Source organism: Haliotis rufescens, unplaced genomic scaffold, assembly GCF_023055435.1.
Source record: "Haliotis rufescens isolate VD_foot unplaced genomic scaffold, xgHalRufe1.0.p SCAF_13, whole genome shotgun sequence".
NCBI lineage: Eukaryota > Metazoa > Mollusca > Gastropoda > Lepetellida > Haliotidae > Haliotis > Haliotis rufescens.
The window spans coordinates 4,607,614-4,622,854 of NW_025963813.1; the positions used below are offsets into that span (position 1 = coordinate 4,607,614).

A 15,241-nucleotide genomic window follows, 5' to 3' on the forward strand; every position below is an offset into this window, starting at 1 on the left:
CATGATCACTTACTTTTCTTCTAAAGTATAGAATAGTTTTTTCAGTGCAGTTAGTCAGAACACATTATCAGAATAGTTTCATCAGAACAGTTTTCTTTGAATAATAATTTTCCAGAAAAGTTTGGCCAAAATAATTTTGTCAGAATAGCTTCATTGAAAAGCTGAGGAGTCTCATCTGAATACAAAGTTTATCAAGACATCTTGAACCTTGTCCAACTTGTTGCCTTGGAAATGCCTAAAAAAGTACAAATTTGTTAAACAAGGGGCACCAGTTCAGTATTTGCCTGATGCATGTACAAAGTTTGATGAAAAAACGGTATGGGAGTTATGCTTTGGAAATAAACCCTTCCAACTTGATGACAAACAATAAAATGCAAAAACTTTTGTACAGCAAAAGGCACCAGCTGAGTGAATGTCTGACGCATATACTAAGTTTCATGAAGAAATATTGAACAGTATGTGAATTATGCTGAAAACAAAAAATAACGGATGGATGAATGGATGGATCACATTTCAAAATGAAACCCAATAATATCTAGTTAATCTTCAGTGAAGTGTAATAAATTCATGCTAGTGGCACAAAATACGGAAAAGCTATTGTTCAACTTGAGATAACAAGGGAAAAAGGTTAAGTTTCATGTGCTCCAAATCAAGGTTTGTTAGGAAACTGGAAACACACTTGGGTGGTCATTGATTTGAAAGTTTAGTTATGATAAATCAACTTGAAAGAATAATGATGAATCGATTAATATTCATGCTAAATACGAACTCGGTTGATCCAATAAAATTTCAAATTACATTGTCTGCCTTCATATATATTAACAATCTTATTGACAACTTTCAACAAATGTTGACATTTCTGTGGCAGTGAATTATTAATTAAGTACTAATGTTAATAAATTTGTGTCAATACAGTATCAAGATCAAATATTCATCGAAACATCGATACACGATAATATCTCTGAAACAATTATTTTTTTTAGGCCAAAGCAAGGATGATTGCACACAAGGGTATGGAGTGAGTGAGTGAGAGAGTTGGGTTTAACGCCCCTTTTAACATTATTCCAGTTATATCACGGCGTGTCAGCTTAATGTGGGAGGAAAGCCCGAAGTGATGCAGGTCTCAGACGTTTACCACTTCGGTGAAACCCACGAGCACGGGTATGGTGCTGACAAACCTAGAAACATAATTGGAGCGAACCGGGATTCGAACCCACAATCATAGGTTTCTGGCGTGCCCAAGGGACGCAACTCTGCACAGCGAATCGCGGCGCCTTAGACGACTGGGCCACTGTGCCCCCACAAGGGTATGGAAGAAGGATGAAATGTATAGAGTGAGATAGGATAGTTTAAAAATATACCTTTATTACCAAGTGGTTTGCTTATTGGTCATGCTTATATGTCAGCAGCATCCACCAGTCTCAAACTAATGATAAATCAATCTTTTTTGGCCATGCTTTTCCTTACAGAATTTCGGGCCAAAAAAACAGGTGGAAAACAATAAGAATTAAAAAATTAGCCTAAAATATTTCTTTGATTTCCTTAAAATGTTAATTAGTTAGGAAAATAAGTAGGGGGTGGGAACAGGGATACATCATAATTTGTTGTGTTTTGAAGATTTGATATAAATTTATATTGATAGTGACACTACATGAAATCTTTAAAACATTTTACATACTGCTGGTTGGCGGAATAAAAAAACAAAACAGCGACTTTTCATTTTATTTTAATTTTTCACAAGTACATTTTTGGAAGTTCGCGGATTTGTTAAACAAATAGCCTGGCATTAGGATAGAAAGTTAGGATAAATATTTGGTTTAAGGAAACAAATCCATGTACCATTTCCAGATCTGAACTACCTCGTAGAACAAAAGGACCGTATAAGCCCCCAAGGTCGAGAGACTATTTATAGTTTTTCTCCAGACCGTTTTATTACGGTAGTTCCAAGCTGCATGAAACCAAGTGACTGTCTCCATCTAATCTGTGTAAGTGACTGAAATTATGTTACTTCTATAATACTTCCCCATCCTGCAGGTGTGGCGCACCACTCAGGAAAACTTCTAACATGTAAATACACAAAGCTTCAAAGTATCATATTACAGGTTCTATCAACTATTCATGTCACAGGTTCTAGTAACTATTCATGTCACAGATTCTATCAACTATTCATGTCAGTGGTTCTATCAACTATTTACACCACAGGTTCCATCCACAATTTATGTCACAGGTTCTATCCACAATTCATGTCACAGGTTCTATCAACTATTCACATCACGGGTTCTATCAACTATTCATGTCACAGGTTCTATCAACTATTCATGTCACAGGTTCTATCAACTATTCATGTCACAGGTTCTATCAACTGTTCATGTCACAGGTTCTATCTACAATTCATGTCACAGGTTCTATCCACAATTCATGTCACAGGTTCTATCAACTATTCATGTCACAGGTTCTATCAACTATTCATGTCACAGGTTCTATCAACTATTCATGTCACAGGTTCTATCCACAATTCATGTCACAGGTTCTATCAAATATTCATGTCATGGGTTCTATCCACATTTCATGTCACAGGTTCTATCAACTATTCATGTCACAGGTTCTATCCACAATTCATGTCACAGGTCCTATCAAATATTCATGTCACAGGTTCTATCCACAATTCATGTCACAGGTTCTATCAACTTTTCACACCACAGGTTCTATTAGTAATTCATATCACTGGTTCTATCAACAATTCATATCAATGGTCTCATAATGTACATATCACAGGTTCTACAGCCTTTTCATATCCAAGGATCTCTTAGTATCACTATACATATCACCAGTTCTATCCATAAACCTATTCATATTACATGTTATCAACAGACTATCACTATACATATTACATATTCAATCAGCTGGTCATATCGTCACATTTTGCAAGATCATAACAATATCCACATGACATCTTCAACACAGGTCTTTTGGGCATTATCTCTGTGACCGACACATTAGAGACCATGCAATTCTGCATAAATTGGATGATGTTCACAGATAGACTACAATGACCTGTGATGACCTGTGATGACCTGTGACGACCTGTAACAGTTGATGGCACAGTATCATAACACATATAGAACTAGCGATTAAGACTCCATGAAAGAAGCTGATGTTCACAGATAGACTACAATGACCTGTGATGACCTGTGACAGCCTGTAACAGATGATGGCACACTATCAATACACATAGAACTAGCGATTAAGACTCCATGAAAGAAGCTGATGTTCACAGATAGACTACAATGACCTGTAATGACCTGTGACGACCTGTAACAGATGATGGCACACTATCAATACACATATAGAACTAGCGATTAAGACTCCATGAAAATAGCGAATGTTTACAGATAGACTACAATGACCTGTGATGACCTGTGACGACCTGTAACAGATGATGGACAATGGCACACTATCATAACACATATAGAACTAGCGATTAAGACTCCATGAAAGAAGCTGATGTTCACAGATAGACTACAATGACCTGTGATGACCTGTGACGACCTGTAACAGATGATGGACAATAGCACACTATCATAACACATATAGAACAAGTGATTAAGATTCCATGAAAGTAGACAATGTTCACAGATAGAGAACAAGGATTTGTGACAATCTAAGATCTACCATGACATACCCTCTCCACACTGACAGCTTTGAGGAGTTTTTTAGAACACCCAAGCTCCCCTGGATTAGCAATTAGTACAGTACAGTTCTTACAGTGACTTCACAAACAAACGATTCAACGCCAGCAGACACAGCCAATGCTCACAGAGCACTGCGTAATTTCTCAACGACAGAGATAGTAGGCCACATGTTGAAGCTGGCGAAATATGGGATGCCAGTTAACCTCTGATGATACAGCCATGATAAGATTGGGTTCCACATGAACGGGTTTCTCTGCTTCACCGCACACCTGGCTTACTTACCCAGGTGATTCCTATTTTGTTTCCATGGAAACGAAGGGATCTAGATTTTTTTCTTTACCATTTGTGAAACAGACTTGCATTACTTGCTGGTCAACTGTAGCTTTAGGTATTTACTACACAAGAACATCAACAATTTATTATTCAGTTCTCAATTCTCATACCATCCCTGAAGTATGGACATGCAAAGCATATCATCCACAAAAATAATTCTATTGAAAGGACATCCTAATGTTTAACTTGTCATCCTGACCATCCCACTAATAAGAATTAGTGAGTTTTGTGCAGTGTCGCTTATTTCAATATATCATGCATGACATGTCAGCTGAAAGGGGTGAAGTAAACCCAGTGAGCACAGGTATGGTGTGAATCAGGTGCGAATCTGAATTTGAACTCATCAAAGGTTTCTGGCATGCAGCTAAGGGATTCAATTCTGCATACTGGCTTAGACAACTGGTCCACCCATGTCCCCCTACAAAAAGAATTAATAACAGTATATTCACTTACAGTGTAACGATTCAGAGATTCATAGTTGTATGACACTTGTTGCCACTGTATGAGTGAGTGGGTGAGTGAGTGAGTGAGTGAGTGCAAAGTAACATGTTTTCAATGAAAGTAGTCTTATGTCAATAGGTTTCTCTATGTACAAGGCATGTATTGCATGTTTCATGTCACAGCTTTCCCATCAAGATAAAGTGTATATTATTAGAACTGACTCATCAAGGCCATGTCTATATCTTTATATATCTCCATATCTATATCATGAACACCCACCAGTTATTTACACTTTCAGGTTATCCAAGATCACTACAAGCAACACTTCTAGACAAGCAAACATATGGCTGACATAGATACAGATATTCATAAACATGGCATGTATAATCATAGAACTTAATTCCCATCATTACTCCACAATTATCAACAAGTGATCTTAACATATGACAATCAAATAACACTATCAGTTACATCATCACACCTTACTCAAATTTCCTTGTTTCAAGCAATCTTAACAGCAAACTTCTTCCTGAAACAACCCAAAGGCCAAGGTTCAAGTACATGGGCTAAAAACATTTACAGGCAAAAAATCAGTTTTGCAACCACAAATACAATCTACAAAAAAGTTACAGGTTTCAGTACATGAGCATGCCCAGAATACGGAGGCAAAGAATTACCATGCCGGGCATGGCGGGCGACCACGTTTCTTCGCCACACCTCATGCCTTCTCTGTATTTGTAACAGACTCAATTTTCTGAGAATCGCTGATCGAAACCCTCCTCACCCCATGTGTGGCAGGGAATATTCATGGCTAGCAAAGCGTAACTCCTGGGGACGAACAAGCCATGCCGAACAAATCGAGAGCACCCAGTGGAACCTTTGTGAGGCTAAGGAGGAGGGGGTTGAGCCCACGCAAAGTAAAATGTACCACAGAAGCCTGTCCTTGGTTGACAGGGAAAAGATGTGTTCGATGCAGTTTATTCACACATTTCACTTTTGTTCCTCGTGTCATATACTGTTTCAGTTGAATAAGAGTTAAAAATTGTGCTTGATTTTCATGAATCTCAAAGTGACAAGTAACACGAATTGTGTACATGGTGTGGGAGTGAGTGTTTTACACTGCTTCTAGCAATATTCCAGCTATATTCTTGGGGGATGGGTGGAGGTGTGGGGTGGGGTGCAGGGGTGGAGGTGTGGGGTGGGCCTCCTTAAACTGTAGCGGCCACTGGTCATCTGGACTAAAATCGCCTAGAACTTAGGATGAGTGACATAGCGGCAACTGCGGTGAGTGAGTGAGAGCATCCATGTGTAAATGGGCGAGTTAGGGAATGAGTGACTGAGTGAGTATGGTTCACCATCCAAAACTGGCTTTCACAGGAGATATCCTTTCACTACAATGAAATTGCATCACAATGCTTTGCAGATCATTGTGACATCAGTTAGTATGGCATCACAATCAAATGACATCACTGAAGCTGGTTAGCAATACTATTTACTCTCAAGACACTGGTTATTACTGTTTACAAAATGAAAAGTTGGATGATAAATAGAATCTCACCCTCATGTCTTTTGATATCATATAGTTAAAAAAAGACACTTTGGTGAGATTCTTTATTTCATCTTACCAAACACAGGGATACACGTGTATTTAATCACCATCTATGTTCATTGAGAATCACTAAGGCATTTTGCATTTCAAACCTACCAAAACAACCTCCCAAAGAAGGCTACAACTGAAATGTCCCAATCAATAAACAGAAAATAGAAGAGTACAGTTTGTCCTCAAGAACTTCACTTTCACACAATTAAGAAAAACAACAACCAAAATCCCTGTCTACCCAAATCTTAGCCAGTGCAGCTCCGGTAACACAAGAGTAAGTAACCCACACCATCACATGTCTTCATGTTCCAGATAACAAGAAGGTATTATATATACATATTGCCTGAATGGTGATAACTACTGGTATACCCTCCTCCGTATACCCCCACGCTGGGGGGCTATAATCCCTGACATCCCTCCTACTTAACGGATTCCCATTCGCATGCAGACCTCTAATTAAATTAGAGTCAACAGTTTCCTTATGCGCTGTATCAAGCTGTTTACGTCTATCTTCCCTTGTACGCTTTTTTGCTGGAATAGGCTTAAAATAACTGATCACATTACTCACAGAATTTCTCAGTTTTCACCATCTTTGCTAATGGGATCAAGTCCAATTGCTGAAGCACATCAAGCTGTTGAAAAAATGTTGCAACAGGCTAGGGTTACTGGTCTATATATCTATCATAACATTGCATTTTGTTGAGGAGAAACTCAACAGGTATTGGTTACACTGTTAATCCACTGTATAAATAACAGTGTTTGCGATATGTTTTGTAAAGGTGAGTGTTAAGGTGTTATTTACAATATACTGAACTAGTAGTAAAGCTTTGCATTTGAAAGGCATGTATGATGTGTCACAGTATTTCAGTTCATCAGCTTGATGTGGGAGGAGAAAGTGATGCAGGTTGTAGATGTTTACCATGTTGGTGAAACCTTGGAGCTGGTGCTGGGTGTCCAGACAGAATAGGGGAGAATCCGGGATATAAATCCATGATCCATAAGTTTCTGGCACGCTTAAGGGATGCAACACTGCACAGCTAATTGCAGCTCATAGAAGACTGGGCCACCCATGTGCCAATGTGAGTGAGTGAGTGAGTGAGTGAGTGAGTGAGTGAGTGAGTGAGTGAGTGAGTGAGTGAGTGAGTGAGTGAGTGAGTGAGTGAGTGAGTTGACCTTGTTGAACAACAGTCAGAAATATTCCAGATGGATCATAGCATCCCATATATTAATCTGGTGATGACAAACCAGTGGTTGATAGCACGAGCACCCCCACCATCACGACATGACGGCAAACATTCCACACCAAAATGACTTTATCCATATTTTAGTAGGCTTTTATAATAAGCAAAGGTAATGGAGACCAACATGGACCAAAATTCCAACAGGGATTATTTTTGAAAGACAGCATTCAAATGACACCATCACGCCTTAACCTCATCACACACCTTCCCCATCAAGAGTAGCACAAACCTCACCACTTTCAATGTTTTAGGAACGCTTCCAACTCTGATAAACACAACATCAACAGTCTAGTGAAAATGAGAAATTTTATGTCACCTTCATAAATCAGGTAGTTCCATGCGTGCCCAAAGTGTGAGTTCATCGAGGACTTTCTTATACTTCACGCTGAATTAAAATACGTTTTTACAACACATGCAGGATCCATCTGGGAGAGCCCAGCTCGAAGCCATTATCATCCTACCATGTGTTTTGCAAAATCATAAAAATGCCGACTTGTCTAGTTAGGGCTTATTTACAGACATGCTTCCAGCACCATTTGTCATTTATCAATTCAGACGTTTACTCCTACTTTTAAAACTTCCTGTTACCAGGCTTGGATATATGGTTAATTACAAGCAAGACTTCCTCCCTCTTCACTAGATATACACTGATATCCCAGTTGCTAGGGACGATACTCGCCATTGGACACAGCTGAGGAGAGGCGACCATGAGGATGCCAGGCAGATTTTTGGGGATTTCGGTGCATCAATTCTCAGCAGTGTTTCCCCCCCCCCCCCACTTTTTTACTTGATATACACTACATGGTGTACATGTGTTTGAGTGATTTTCTAACACAACAATGTTGTAAGCAATATGACGTAACGTACGGTGCTGTATTCCCTCCCACTGGGTCAGGCTAACTTTAATGGGAACTAAATGCTGCATGAAATTCCCCAAAGAAAATAACTTGTCATTTACCAAAACATCATAAATTCTGGCTAGAAAAGTACCGCTGTGGGTGGGTGAGCAAGTCTTGTTTTATGATGCACTCAGCAATATTCCAGCCATATCACAAAGGCCTGTAACTATTTCAGTCTAGACAAGGAAAACAGTGGTTGATAGCATGAGCAACCATCAAGCTGTCAGCCAGGACATTTCGCTCTTAAGCCAAGCATACAGTTAGTTTGTCAACACGAGTGTCTGTTGTTGTCTCCGCAATATTCAAGCTAGACAACAGTGGTCTGTAAATGAATGAATCTGGACAGACATCCAGTGAATGACATTATGAGCACAGATGTAAGCAATTGTTTGTTGTTTAACACTGCACTCAGCAATATTCCAGCTATATGACAACAGAATGTAAATTATCAAATCTGGACCAGACAATCATGTGATTTACATCATGAGCATCAATCTCATTGGATACAATGACATGCATCAAACAAGTCAGCGAGTCTGACCACCTAATCCCGTTAGTCACCTCTTACGACAAGCATAGTCACCTTTTATTGCAAGCATGGGTTGCTGAAGACCTATTCTACCCCGGATCTTCACGGGTCCCCACAGAAGGAGACAGATGATTGGGATGAATTGATGCTTGATTTGATTCTTCTGAACGAGGGTTAGTTTCAATATCCATGCGAAATCCGACTGATTTTCCTCACTTTCTCCCCAAATTAAAGATTTCAACATAATTATGCTTGCAAAATATGAAAACATGTACCGCATTTGCCCTGCTCCAATAAGCACTCCCTTAGACCAATCTGTGAGCAATGTTTGAGACTGTAATTTTCTTGTTTCTTCTCACAGCCTTCTTGTTCAGAAAACAGCAGTGCAGAAGGGTTATTATCGAAAAAGGTTTAGTTACAAAGACATTTGAACTAAATTTGTTCACTATAGCCCTATTTCTAAAAAAGAATTATATTAATAGGCAATTTTTGGGTGTTCTTATTTCTGGGGTCTTTCAAGGTCTACTTATCTTTTATTCATGTTTAAGCCCTCTTCAAGGCCAAATCTACATTCAAGGCCTTTGAAAACTGCATTTTTTAGTCGCTGAAAATGCATTATTTTGAGTTGCAACTAAATTAAAATTGAAAAGGAGCACCATGTAACATTAAAATTTCAGAACCGGTGAAATCTAAACTTGCTTCTTTTCAAAGGATGAACCCAGTAACATAGCAACAATCTGCAATCAGATACACAATTTCTAACAAAGCTGAAATACTTATATCTAGTCCTAGGCCATAACGAAATATTTTGTGTTGGAACATTGTATGGGTTTTCTGACTGGTATGTATCTGTTTATATAGTTTACAGAATATTGACACTATTTCTACATGGAATGTTTGGGCTGAAGCATTACAGTGAGGACTGGACGGAAGGGAACATGATGTGGACTAGAACCCTGAGTATCAGACTTCTGATGCTGCAACAGTTCCACCCTCTACACACTCATCAAAACCATCATTTCTGACTCAGCTTTATTACAATAGCTGATTTATTTCCTGTCTCATTTTCCAAGCAAATGTATATTTGATGGTACCATGACCATGCCACATGGACATGCCCATCATGTCCAATTCACCGCTACCCTGCTGCAACATATTCCCAATGCACCTCATCATCATCCAAGTCCTGGCTATCGCCCATTGGCCACGCCATCAAAACACTCATGCTGAACCAAACAAAGCCTGTGTTGAGTTTCAAACGTTTCATGAAAAATGTATAACAAGACGATCCCCCATGCAGGTGAAGAGAATAATAGGCTTGAAATGCATACCTTATTAGCCTTGCTCGTCTCTGAACCTCCCAGCATCCTCAACCCACTACAGCCAACATGTCACCGACCGCTCAGGTGTGGCATTTTTCATTTCGATGCACTAATCTATCTTTCACCATAACCTTTCATGCATAAAGTGTGCGTTTCAAATTTCAGTTTATTCTAGAGCTTCATCATTGTGCTACCTGCTGTTGGTGCTTCAACCTGCCTGGACTGGTGAGGCTCACATGGCTAATTGTCGGGAGAGACAGGACACTGAAACAATGAGGCTATCAGCTGAACGCATGTCATGGATTATGTATTTGTGAAATCAGGAAGGTTGAACATACAAGGGAACTTGTGGCAATAGCTCTTTAGCTTTGTGTTGCAAACCATAAACATTAAACAGCCTACACACAAAGATTTTAAAATTATTTTTATTGTCGCAAAGAACAATATCCATTTCAATCTCAATGCTCATATCATGACAACAGTAAGAAGAATCTATAGAATATCATAAATCTCCATGGCAACCATGAAGTATAATGATCTTTAGAAGCCTATCAGTGTCTACGGTCTATCCATCCCCTTAGGGTCAATTGATGAGGAAACTTATCAGTAACAACTACCCAACAATGTACATATTATATATTTTATGTCAACCAGTCAATAATGAAAAGCTTCACTTGACTTAAAGGTATGTCAGGAACACAGTTTCTCAGGTCCATTATATCTCAAGATGGAGAGAGCCAATATTGTTTTGCACAGCTTTTACCAGCAATGTGAACCCAGAATCGCATGATGAGCGAATGCTTAGTCACTAGGCTACCCCACCAACCTTAGTGATTGAGTGAGTATGGTTTTACGCCGCTTTTAGCAATATTCCAGCAATATCACGGCGGGGGACACCAGAAATGGGCTTCACACATTGAACCCATGTTGGGAATCAAACCCGGATCTTCGGCATGACATTTTAACCACTGGGCAACCCGACCGCCCCTCCACCAACCTTAGACTATGAATAATCCATTTCTTGATGTGCAAAGGATTTCAGACAACAGAACTTGTGTCAAACATCACATTTCAACACAGCTGCCATGATAATGTAACACATTGTTTTACTTTTTCAAGAGGCTGAGTGGGAGAATAATAAGTACTTCATTAACATCACCATGCATCAGCTTCATGTGGAGTTTCCATTTTGGTGGCACCGACAAGCAGATGTATGGACATGGACAAACACTTCAGTATTTGTTGATTGTCTGAAGTCGCACTCAATAATATTCCAGCTTAATGACAACAGTTTATACATTATCAAGCCTGGGTCCAAAGAAACCAATGAGTGAGATTGTGGGCAATCATCCACGCTGATGGTGTCCACTGACAATCAACCACATCATGGAGTCTGACCACCCGATCCACTGAGTGTCCTCTTTTGAAATCACAGATTACTAGGGACCAATTCTCACCAGGAACTATGGACACTCATGATGAGTGTGGGACGCAAAACCCATGGTATCGACGTGGAATCCCACAGTGGTAAGGGATGTAACTCTGCACAGCTGGTGCTGTAGATTCCTTAGACACCGGTGACATAAACTTCTTCAAGATTACATTGTTAGGAACACCCACAATTCCACCATGGGGTGTAGGTATTTTGATAACTTTTTCAAGAACACATCGTCTCCTTGGTCATATACCACGCATACAAAAAGGTTTACCTCGTGGCACTCACAGGAATACCAATCTCCATGGTTGCCATATGTTATAATACACATGCAAACATAACAATTAAGATTTGTCTATAATGGAATTAAACAAAATCAAGCTTATGATACCGTCTTTAATTTTCACCTGTATAAAAAACGTCTTCCGCAGAATTACCCCCAATAATTCAACATCAGTCCACTTTCCAAGGAATTCAATTACAGCAACGTTAATACATTCTGAAAATCAAACAGGACAATTCTGAAACTCCGCAAAATCAAACATGGCGCATTCACACCCCTTTTCAGAAATTCAAAAACATTGATTCCCCAATCCAAAACCTCAATCTACATTTCCAATATTCGTCATCCTTAGACTACATCACCCAACCTGCTAATATATTTCCTGCCCTGCTTGCATGCCATAATTTGGCTGACAATCAGCTGGCGGCCATGTTTTCTACATCACTTCAGTTCCTGAAATTCTGGAAGCTTGCCATCCTGCAGTGCCAGTGAAGCACGAGGTTGTTTATGGTTGGCTGAACACAGAAGAAGTAGAATTACCTCTGGTGTGGAAAGACTCACTGAACCGAACACAGACAAGATACAAATCCATATTCATTGGCAGGGAGGGACTGAAAAGAGGCAGGGGAACGTTGGAGGGGGGCGAGAGATGAAGGAGGGGGTGAGGGATGGAAGAGGGGGGTGAAGGGAGAGACCATTGGAAATAGAAGGAAAAATTCACAAAATTGAGGTCAATAAGTTAAAAGGATTAACAAAGTAGATGCAGTATGTATTTACTCAGGGGAAAGGAACATTGTGTGTGGTCATTAAATCAGAGAAATGACAACATGCACTGTAGCTCACTTGCTTAAAATGTTATTGATGTAATTTAAGTGTTAGCAATGGTTACTTACAATTACTTATGCCATATGATTAAGTCACTCACAGCTGTATTTAAATCATAATTAACTGTAAAATAAATGATTATGTTGAAATAACATTAATTTGTTCTCATAATATCAAAACCAAATTGATGTTTGACCTCAGACATGATAATCACAATTTCATTTTTTTCTTCGACTTCTTGTGAGTGAGCATGGTGAGTGAGTGAGTATGGTTTTACTCCGCTTTTATCAATATTCCAGCAATATCACGGCGGGGGACACCAGAAATGGGCTTCACACATTGTACCCATGTCGGGAATCAAACCCGGGTCTTCGGCGTGACGAGTGAACGCTTTAACCACTAGGCTACCCGACCGCCCCTCAACTTCTTGTGAGTAGTGCATATCAATAGTGACTGTGTGTTGACATTTTCAGACAATCCTTGAAATACTATCCATAATGATGAAGTAAGACAGGGGAGGTAACTCATGCCGTATTTCCATTTTCCAACAGTGACTCTCAAATTCCCACAGGAAATTTTATTCGAGGTTATTTTTTTTAAGGTTTTTTTTTTATAGAAAAAAACCCAGAACTTTCTTCCTCATGATTGGTTGCAATCGAACAATCTCATAAATGTTTGGACATATCTTAGTCTCTTGAGACATTTACGTCAATTCACTCAACACAAATTGTCAGCAATTACAAGTAACATGGCACTTGGTCCCTGATGTCGTCATGACGACACAGACATGTCACATGAGTTTAAGTCAAGTATGACTGGTCCAATATGCCAGTCAATCAATTCAAGCTCAAAGGTGTTTTGGGACAAGCCATTAAACTGATCTCAAGGAACATACGTAACTCCAGACAGTTTATAATTCTTTAACATTTTCTTAACACCAATAAAAATATAGATTTTCTAAACTCTTCATGTATTCAAACGAAAACCTAATTCATTATTAGAAGCCTCATCATACTGATATTAATCTTTGTCTACCATTTAAAATCAGTCCTTTATCATGTTTATTGTTGTTCTCTACACTGTTTACCATAATAATCCATTTGAAACAGCACCAAAACTCTGTTTAACTTTTAAGTCCAGCTGTAAACAGCATGTTGAACAAAAAGTATCAACAAAAACAACAAGCGTGTTTCAGTGCTTCCAACACTACCAACAGTACCACCAGGACACACAAATAACCAACTTATTTTGCCAACACGACTGGAATCAATTCTACATGTACTAATTGCTGGGTTACATAACCTCTCCCTGAACAAGCTTACCATGCAAGTGATAACAGTGTGGTAGTCACTTATGTCCTGTCATCCCTGGAGTCAATACCAGCCCTACAGCATAGCACAGCACGCATAGCAGAACAATGTGCATTTGAGCTTGGCATCAGTTACCAAGGTTTTGCATCTGTGGGTGCAGTGATGCAAGGAAATGAGTTGCAAAAATAAACCCTCGATGGAGCGAAGAATTCCGAGCTGATGTCAGCGTGAGCGGGCGACTGACAATAGCAAGAACCTTGGTAAATGTTATGATTCTCGCTGTGGGAGAATGCTACATATAAGCAAGGATGCGTATGTAGCCCTGTTGCAACTGAAATCAGTATTGAAACTTTTCCCCATGATGTCATACATATGTTGCATGAAAATAACTGAAAGTTCAAGGGGAAATATAGACATCATTGATTTTTTCCCTATAGGCTTATCAAGTAATATTCTTCAGCGGCAGAAAGTAACATTTTTGGTCCACTTGTCCTTATAATGATAATATATAGCAAAACTCTTAAAAATGGCAAATTTCTACAAGTCCTTATGATATCTTAAATATTGGGCAGTTTGGCAAGGACAACAGGACTTGCACAAATTTCTAACCCTGTTCTTGAGTGAGTAGGAGTGAGTGAGCGATTGAGCAACAGACATCCATAGGGTACTGGGGACCTATTCTACACACAGATCTCCACAAACAGACATCCATAGGGTATTGGAGACCTATTCTACATACAGATCTCCACAAACAGACATCCATAGGTTTCTGGAAACCTATTCTACATACAGATCTCCACAAACAGTCATCCATAGGGTATTGGAGACCTATTCTACACACAGATCTCCACAAACAGTCATCCATAGGGTACTGGAGACCTATTCTACACACAGATCTCCACAAACAGTCATCCATAGGGTATTGGAGACCTATTCTACATACATATCTCCACAAACAGACATCCATAGGCTACTGGAAACCTATTCTACATACAGATCTCCACAAACAGTCATCCATAGGGTATTGGAGACCTAGTCCACACACAGATATCCACAAACAGACATCCATAGCTTACAGGGGACCTATTCTACACACAGATCTCCACAAACAGACATCCATTGGGTACAGGGGACCCATTCTACACACAGATCTCCACAAACAGACATCCATTGGGTACAGGGGACCTATTCTACACACAGATCTCCACAAACAGACATCCATTGGGTACAGGGGACCTATTCTACACACATATCTCCACAAACAGACATCCATTGGGTACTGGAGACCTATTCTACACACATATCTCCACAAACAGACATCCATTGGGTAC

At 39.4% G+C, this 15,241-nt stretch overlaps 1 protein-coding gene across 2 annotated transcripts in view; it reads right to left on the minus strand.

Annotated features, from left to right (window-relative positions):
- Positions 1-15,241, minus strand: part of LOC124152344 — a 77,971-nt gene that overhangs the window by 44,684 nt on the left and 18,046 nt on the right. Inside the window, exon 1 of one of the 2 annotated variants that reach the window (XM_046525259.2) lies at positions 5,144-5,274. The exons of the other annotated variant lie outside the window; for it this stretch is intronic. The gene's annotated coding sequence lies outside the window, so the exon portion shown is untranslated. Of the gene's footprint in view, positions 1-5,143; positions 5,275-15,241 lie in introns of those variants that run through there. 2 annotated transcript variants of the gene reach the window in all.